Below are 9,424 nucleotides of genomic sequence, written 5' to 3' on the forward strand. Positions count from 1 at the left end.
GCATGGCCAACAAATGGCACCTGATTCAGAAAGTGATAGAACCAACTAGAGGGAAGAATATTTTGGATGTGGTGCTGATAAAACCAGATGAGCTCTATAGAGAAACCGAAGTAATAGATGGTATAAGTGATCACGAAGCTGTTTTTGTCGTAGTTAAAAATAAATGTGAAAGAAAGGAAGGTATTAAATTTAGGACTATTAGGCAGTACCATATGGTTGATTAAACAGACATGAGGGAGTTTTTAAAAAGTAACTATGATCGCTGGTAAATGGTAAATAAAAATGTAAACAGACTCTGGGATGGGTTTAAAACAATTGTTGAGGAATGTGAAAATAGGTTTGTTCCTTTAAAGGTGGTAAGGAATGGTAAGGATCCACTATATTATAACAGAGAAATAAAGAGACTAAGAAGGAGGTGCAAACTGGAAAGAAATAGAAATGGTTATGGAATTAAGAAGAAATTGAAGGAACTTACTAGGAAATTGAATCTAGCAAAGAAGGCAGCTAAGGATAACATGATGGCAAGCATAATTGGTGGTCATACAAATTTTACTGAAAAATGGAAGAGTATGTATAGGTACTTTAAGGCAGAAACAGGTTCGAAGAAGGACATTTCAGGAATCATTAATGAGTAAGGGGAGTGTATATGTAAGGATCTTCAAGAGGCAGAAGTATTTAGTCAGCAGTATGTAAAGATTGTTGGTTACAAGGATAATATCCAGATAGGGGATTTGAGTAACACTAAAGAAGTATTAAAATTTACCTATGATAACAATGTATTTACAGTAAGATACAAAAGTTAAAACTAGAAAAGCAGCTGAAATTGATGACATTTCTGGGGATAAACTAAAGGAATTGGGTTGTGATATAGTACCATATCTGCATATCTGAAATTTGATTATTGTTTGGTTGAATGAGCTATACCAAATGAATGGAGAGTTGCTATAGTAGCCCCTGTGTATAAAGGACAGGGTGATAGACATAAAGCTGAAAATTACAGGCCAGTCAGTTTGACATGCATTGTATGTAAGCTTTGGGAAGGCATTCTTTCTGATTATATTATACATGTTTGCAAAATTAATAATTGGTTTGACAGAAGGCAGTTTGGGTTTAGGAAAGGTTATTCGACTGAAGCTCAACTTGTACGATTTCAGCAAGATATAGCAGATATCCTGGATTCAGGAGGCCAAATGGACTGTATTGCGATTGACTTATCTAAGGCATTTGATAGGAAGACTACTGACAAAAATGAGTGCAATTGGACTAGAAAAAAAAGAGTGACTGAATGGTTGGCTATATTTCTAGAAAATAGAACTCAGAGAATTAGAGTAGGCAAAGCTTTATCTGACCCTGTAATAATTAAGAGGGGAGTTCCTCAAGGCAGTATTATTGGACCTTTGTGTTTTCTCATTATATACATAATATATATTATATATCAATGATATGTGTAAAGAAGTGGAATCAGAGATAAGGCTGTTTGCAGATGATGTTATTCTGTATAGAGTAATAAATAAGTTACAAGATTGTGAACGGCTGCAGGGTGACCTCGATAGTGTTGTGAGATGGACGGTGGACAATGGTATGATGATAAACGAGGTTAAAAGTCAGGTTGTGAATTTCACAAATAGGAATCTCAGTTTTAATTACTGGGTTGATGGGGGTGAAAGTTCCTTTTGAGGATTATTGTTAAGTGCCTAGGTATTAATATAAGAAAAGACCTTCATTGGGGTAATCACATAAATATGATTGCTAATAAAGGGTACAGATCTGTGCACATGGTTATGAGGGTATTTAGGGGTTGTAGTAAGGATGTAAAGGAGAGGGCATATAAGTCTCTGGTAAGACCACAACCAGAGTATGGTTCCAATGTATGGGACCCTCACCAAGATTACTTGATTCAAGAACGGGAAAAATCCAAAGAAAAGCAGCTCGATTTGTTCCGGGTGATATCAGACAAAAGAGTAGCGTTACAAAATTGTTGCAAAGTTTGGGCTGGGAAGATTTGGGAGAAAGGAGACGAGCTGCTCGATTAAATGGTATGTTCCGATCTGTCAGAGGAGAGATGGCGTGCGAGGACATCAGTAGACGAATAAGTTTGAGTGGTGTCTTTAAAAGTAGGGAAGATTACAATATGAAGATAAAGTTGGAATTCAAGAGGACAAACTGGGGCAAATATTCGTTTATAGGAAGGGGAGTTAGGGATTGGAATAAGTTACAAAGGGAAATGTTCAATAATTTTCCAATTTCTTTGCGATCATTTAAGAAAAGGCTAGGAACACAACGGATCGGGAATCTGCCACCTGGGCGACTGCCCTAAATGCAGATCAGTAGTGATTGATTTATTTATGTTGCCTCTATCGTGGAATGGTAGTGTCTCTAGTGAACCAATGTTTTTCTCTTATCATACTTGTAGTTAATCGCTCTGTTGCTATTTCCTGCGAACAGTTTTTCTTGTAAATTTTATGCATGACCATTTTCTGGATGTTTGGAATAATTCGGCGATTGTTGTTTCAAAACTACTTTGAAATCCCACTGTTATTATTTAGTCGGCCATGGCAACACACTGTGAAACGATAGAGATATTATGTGCGCGGTGATCGCATTAACTTACAATGTTCGTCACTCGCAGCGCAGTGGTGCATTTTTCCCAGCAGCGCACGGAGCCTCTAAGACTCAAAATGACTTGTACTCTTCTCCCCTACATGGATATTAACATGTTTATTTGTACCATTAAGACCAAATTAAATATTGTACATATAGTTCTGACTTATGCTCCAAAGACCGAAGTCTGTTCCAGGACTCCAGTGGCGGTTTCTGGTATAGCGCAATGGAGCAATGAACCTCTAGTTTATGTCAAATTGTACTCAACTACTTAATTTTCCCAACTCCCTTGTCAGTTTCGAAGCCTTTGTTAAGCCCATCTATCCGTACCGACTTTCAATTCAAGCGAACCGTGCAAAGTTCTGGCTGGAGACCAATACTCGTCTGAAATGCACCCCTCATCTCCGTCTGTACCAAGGCGAAGGACGTGGTGAGGTGCGGGGAGATGCCGGCCAAGACGAAGACAAGACCAGGATATCGCGGAAACGGATATCTATGCTTTACACATGCACAATATGCCACTCTCTCTCACCTGTCTTCGTAATCGCAAGTCGTGTTGTTGGTGTTAGAAAACTAGTACATGCCTTGCCATCTGTTGCCCTGTATTGCAAGCTGTCCACTTCATGGCCGTATCGATGAGTATAATCAACAAATTAATCTAAAAAGCCACCTAATCGATACTTTATTTCTTTTGCCTTTGGCAAACTTAAAAATACATTAACAAACACAGTACATGTTTCGACCACTTAGTGGTCATCTTCAGCTGCATATAAAAAAAATCTTAGATGATAACATTTAAAAGCAAGCACATTGGATCTTAAAACTATATCCCATGGGAATCCAAAAACTATTGTTCTAGATGCTTTAAATGAAATGGAAGATGGGAGGGGGGTTGGGCGTAAGGAGATTTATGTGAATGATACTTAAATTACAGTATCGTTTACAATTGTGTTTGAAAACTTAAATGATGAAAAAAACATATTTAAAATATTTAAAAGCGTCTATGGTAAAATTCTTTTTGATAACCATAGACGCTTTTAAATATTTTAAATATGTTTTTTCATCATTTAAGTTTTCAAACACAATTGTAAACGATACTGTAATTTAAGTATCATTCACATAAATTTCCTTACGCCCAACCCCCCCCCCCCAATCTTCCATTTCATTTAAAGCATCTAGAACAATAGTTTTTGGATTCCCATGGGATATAGTTTTAAGATCCAATGTGCTTGCTTTTAAATGTTATCATCTAAGATTTTTTATTTTTTATATACAGCTGAAAATGACCACTAAGTGGTCGAAACATGTACTGTGTTTGTTAATGTATTTTTAAGTTTGCCAAAGGCAAAAGAAATAAAGTATCGATTAGGTGGCTTTTAAGATTAATTGGTTGATCTGTTGCCCTTACAGAAATTTAACTACGACAGCAGAGAATAGTACACATAGTTAACCAACGAGCTAGAAAGAGAACTATAGAGTGGCTATTGCACCGCCATGTTTGAATCTACTAGAAACCCGCATCTGCCATATTTTAAACGATCAAAACCCGAGGGCGTAGTGATGAAGCAAGTACACAGGTCGCAGGAATAAAGACAATTTCCTGGTTTTCTGATTTAGGAAAGAACTCAAAGGTGCATAATTTCCTGTCAAAAGGGCATTAAAAATACAAGATATAGACTACATACTTACATATTGCATAAAAAAGAAGAATTTACACATTTCCAGTAATTATAAAAGAAATCACAATATTACCACTAACTTAAATACATATAGCCCTATTTACAGAGAATGAAAGTATAGAGCAGAAAACCTAGAACAAAATAATATAACATATCACTTGGAATTGTTGTAATAAAACAATGTAATTAAATATCTCATTATCACATAATTACAATTGTAGTAATAATTAAGCAATACAAGACTAGGGTAGAAATTGTTCATATCCTTCTGGTGGAGATCTTTCGAGTTGACTCCGCGTAGCCCTCGAGCCACTGGAATTAACCAATGAGAGTTTAAATCACCAACCCGGCTGGGATCAAACCCGGAATCCACTGAGCCAAAGACCAGCACGCTAACCATTTAGCCATGGAGCCAGAAATAATAATAATAATAATAATAATAATAATAATAATAATAATAATAATAATAATAATAATAATAATAATAATAATACTAATAATAATAATAATGACTCCGAAGTAAGTGGAACTGGTTTTGATTAAGGTACAGCAGACCATTGGGATTCAATCTCACAATATCCCGAATACAAGCTAAGAGCTATATGCCTCGATCCACGTAGGGAGGTCGCTCAGTATAGTGCTGATGTAGGACGGAAAGTCCTAATATTACTCTGTATCGCAGGCAGAGAGGATGTGATGACTAGGAAATTCACTCTCTAGCAGGATAACGTTTATCACGTTTCGCTATTTCGTCATTTCCTACAATAAAAGAAAAGTAGGTCCACTGTACACATGGTGGATTGTGTTACAAGCAATTGTATACCGCACACATAGACGGCATAATTTATTCGATCTAATGTATTTTAAAAAAAACCAACACTACAAGCGGACGAAACTGTATGGATGACGCTTGAACTATGGCGTTGCTATTTCGCCTTGGCACCACCCAGAGCGCTGTAGCAGTCATGTTAATCATTCTGTAGTCTTCTTTGTAACTCATTGTAGTTAACACTAGTGTTGGAAAGCATCATTAATGACGCACGCCGTAGTACTACTCATAGAGTTAGTAAATAATACACTAGAGGTAGCATTGGCTCTGCAGTCGGGTGCGAATCAATCAATCAATCAATACTGATCTGCATTTAGGGCAGTCGCCCAGGTGGCAGATTCCCTATCTGTTGCTTTCCTAGCCTTTTCCGAAATGATTTCAAAGAAATTGGAAATTTATTGAACATCTCCCTTGGTAAGTTATTCCAATCCCTAACTCCCCTTGCTATAAATGAATATTTGCCCCAGTTTGTCCTCTTGAATTCCAACTTTATCTTCATATTGTGATCTTTCCTACTTTTATAAACGCCATTCAAACTTATTCGTCTACTAATGTCATTCCACGCCATCTCTCCGCTGACAGCTCGGAACATACCACTTAGTCGAGCAGCTCTTCTTCTTTCAGTTCTTCCCAACCCAAACATTGCAACAATTTTGTAACGCTACTCTTTTGCCGGAAATCACTCAGAACAAATCGAGCTGCTTTTCTTTGGATTTTTTCCAGTTCTTGAATCAGGTAATCCTGGTGAGGGTCCCATACACTGGAACCATACTCTAGTTGGGGTCTTACCAGAGACTTATATGCACTCTCTTTTACATCCTTACCACAACCCCTAAACACCTTCATAACCATGTGCAGAGATCGGTACCCTTTATTTACAATCCCATTTATGCGATTACCCCAATGAAGATCTTTCCTTATATTAACATCTAGATACCTACAATGATCCCCAAAAGGAACTTTCACCCCATCAACGCAGTAATTAAAACTGAGAGGACTTTTCCAATTTGTGAAACTCACAACCTGACTTTTAACCCCGTTTATCAACATACCATTGCCTGCTGTCCACCTCACAACATTTTCGAGGTCACGTTGCAGTTGCTCACAATCTTGTAACTTATTTATCACTCTATAGAGAATAACATCATCCGCAAAGAGCCTTACCTCCGATTCCACTCCTTTACTCATATCATTTATATATATAAGAAAACATAAAGGTCCGATAACACTGCCCTGAGGAACTCCCCTCTCAACTATTACAGGGTCAGACAAAGCTTCACCTACTCTAACTCTCTGACATCTATTTTCTAGAAATATAGCAACCCATTCAGTCACTCTTTTGTCTAGTCCAATTGCACTCATTTTTGCCAGTAGTCTCCCATGATCCGCCCGATCAAATGCTTTAGACAGGTCAATCGCGATACAGTCCATTTGACCTCCAGAATCCAAGATATCTGCTATATCTTGCTGGAATCCTACAAGTTGAGCTTCAGTGGAATAACCTTTCCTAAAACCGAATTGCCTTCTATCGAACCAGTTATTAATTTCACAAACATGTCTAATATAATCAGAAAGAATGCCTTCCCAAAGCTTACATACAATGCATGTCAAACTTACTGGCCTGTAATTTTCAGCTTTATGTTTATCACCCTTTCCTTTATATACAGGGGCTACTATAGCAACTCTCCATTCATCTGGTATAGCTCCTCCAACCAAACAATAATCAAATAAGTACTTCAGATGTGGTTCTATATCCCAACCCATTGTCTTTAGTACTGTATATCCTCAGAAATCTGATCAATTCCAGCCGCTTTTCTAGTTTTCAACTTTTGTATCTTATTGTAAATGTCATTGTTATCATATGTAAATTTTATTACTTCTTTGGCCTTATTCTCCTCCTCTATCTCGACATTATCCTTGTAACCAACAATCTTTACATACTGCTGACTGAATACTTCTGCCTTTTGAAGATCCTCACATACACACTCCCCTTGTTCATTAATTATTCCTGGAATGTCCTTCTTGGAACCTGTTTCTGCCTTAAAATACCTATACATACCCTTCCATTTTCACTGAAATTTGTATGACTACCAATTATGCTTGCCATCATGTTATCCTTAGCTGCCTTCTTTGCTAGATTCAATTTTCTAGTAAGTTCCTTCAATTTCTCCTTACTTCCACAGCCATTTCTAACTCTATTTCTTTCCAGTCTGCACCTCCTTCTTAGTCTCTTTATTTCTCTATTATAATAAGGTGGGTCTTTACCATTCCTTACCACCCTGAAAGGTACAAACCTGTTTTCGCATTCCTCAACAATTTCTTTAAACCCATCCCAGAGTCTGTTTACATTTTTATTTACCGTTTTCCACCGATCATAGTTACTTTTTAGAAACTGCCTCATGCCTGTTTTATCAGCCATATGGTACTGCCTAACAGTCCTACTTTTAAGACCTTCCTTTCTATCACATTCATTTTTAACTACCACAAAAACAGCTTCATGATCACTAATACCATCTATTACTTCAGTTTCCCTATAGAGCTCATCTGGTTTTATCAGCACGTCATCCAGGATAATTTTCCCTCTTTTTGGTTCCATCACTTTCTGAATCAGCTGTCCTTCCCATATTAACTTATTTGCCATTTGTTGGTCATGCTTCATGTTGTTCGCATTTCCTTCCCAATTGACATCTGGCAAATTCAGATCTCCCGCTACAATCACATTTCTTTCCATGTCGTTTCCCACATAGCTGACTATCCTATCAAATAATTCTGAATCCGCGTCAGTGCTACCCTTTCCCGATCTGTACACTCCAAATATGTCAAGTTGCCTATTATCTTTTAGAAATGAGCCTTACGCCTAGCATTTCATGTGTCACATCTTTAACTTTTTCGTAGCTTACAAATTCTTCTTTCACCAGAATGAACACCCCCCCCCCCTCCCACCATTCCTATCCTATCTCTACGATACACACTCCAGTGCCGTGAGAAAATTTCTGCATCCATTATATCATTTCTCAGCCATGATTCAACTCCTATTACAATATCTGGTAAATATATATCTATTAAATTACTTAATTCTATTCCTTTCTTTACAATACTTCTACAGTTCAACACTAACAATTTTATGTCATCCCTACTAATTTCCAGTTCCCTGTTCCCTTATCACCGCTCCCTAGGCCATCCCGTTTCCCTGAATGTACCTCCCTATTACCCTTCCAAACAAATTTCCTAACTTATACGTACCACTGCGGTTTAAATGAAGGCCATCCGAGCGCAGATCCCTATCTCCTACCCACCCATTAGGATCTAGAAATTTCACTCCCAGTTTCCCACATACCCACTCCATAGTCTCATTTAAATCCCCAATCACCCTCCAGTCAGTATCCCTCCTACACAGTATTCCACTAATAACAATCTCCGCTTTCTTAAACTTCACCCGTGCTGCATTTACCAGATTACACATCTCCAACTATGTTGGTACTTATATCAGCTTGCCTTACGTTGTTGGTACCAATGTGAAACACTACCACCTTCTCCTTCCCCTCCTCCCTCTCTTCTACTTTCCTCAACATCTGCCTCAACCTAATTCCTGGATAACATTCTACCCTGGTTCCCTTTCCTCCACACACTTTCCCTACGTGTCTATCGATGGAATCCCCCATGACCAGAGCCTCAACCCTACCCACCTCATTTGATCCCCTCCCCTCCTGGTCAGCCCTATCTTTCTTGATAGCTGCAGAAGCTACTTCCTTCTCCCTTTTCTCCTTCCCATGACCCCGTTCCACCTGTCTTTTCCTATCCTTGAACGAGCGCGCTATTTGGCAAAAGCAAGTTACTCCCTGTGCAAAAGCTAGATTGTTTGGCATTGTCACTATTGGAGCTTCCCGATAAATTGAAGAACTGTGTATAGGCCTACTTCTCTGAAGGAAAATACCAGTCTCCTGTGCAGCTTATGGCTGCATAGATGGATTCATAAAGGGCAATGGCGTATCATTTCACAGGTGTTTTCCTTGAAATTTATTTCCGTGCGTATAAAATAATAATTTGCGTGACACTTATTGTCATGTGAGGTTGCCTATTTTGGTTTACTTCGCGACTGATTCCGCTGTCGACGTGAATGAGATTCTTTGGATCCTACATTGAAGATTGAAATTAATGTTTACGAAATATATGGGATGCCTTTGAAAGTGAATATCCACAAAAATCATGTGTATGATACCGAGTGAGTGGCTGTAGGCTTCAGGTCATGTATCTGTCACCTTGCATTCAGGAGTGGGTTTGAACCCCACTGTCGGCAGCCCTGAAGATGGTTTCA

The sequence above is a fragment of the Anabrus simplex genome, chromosome 1, assembly GCF_040414725.1.
Source record: "Anabrus simplex isolate iqAnaSimp1 chromosome 1, ASM4041472v1, whole genome shotgun sequence".
NCBI lineage: Eukaryota > Metazoa > Arthropoda > Insecta > Orthoptera > Tettigoniidae > Anabrus > Anabrus simplex.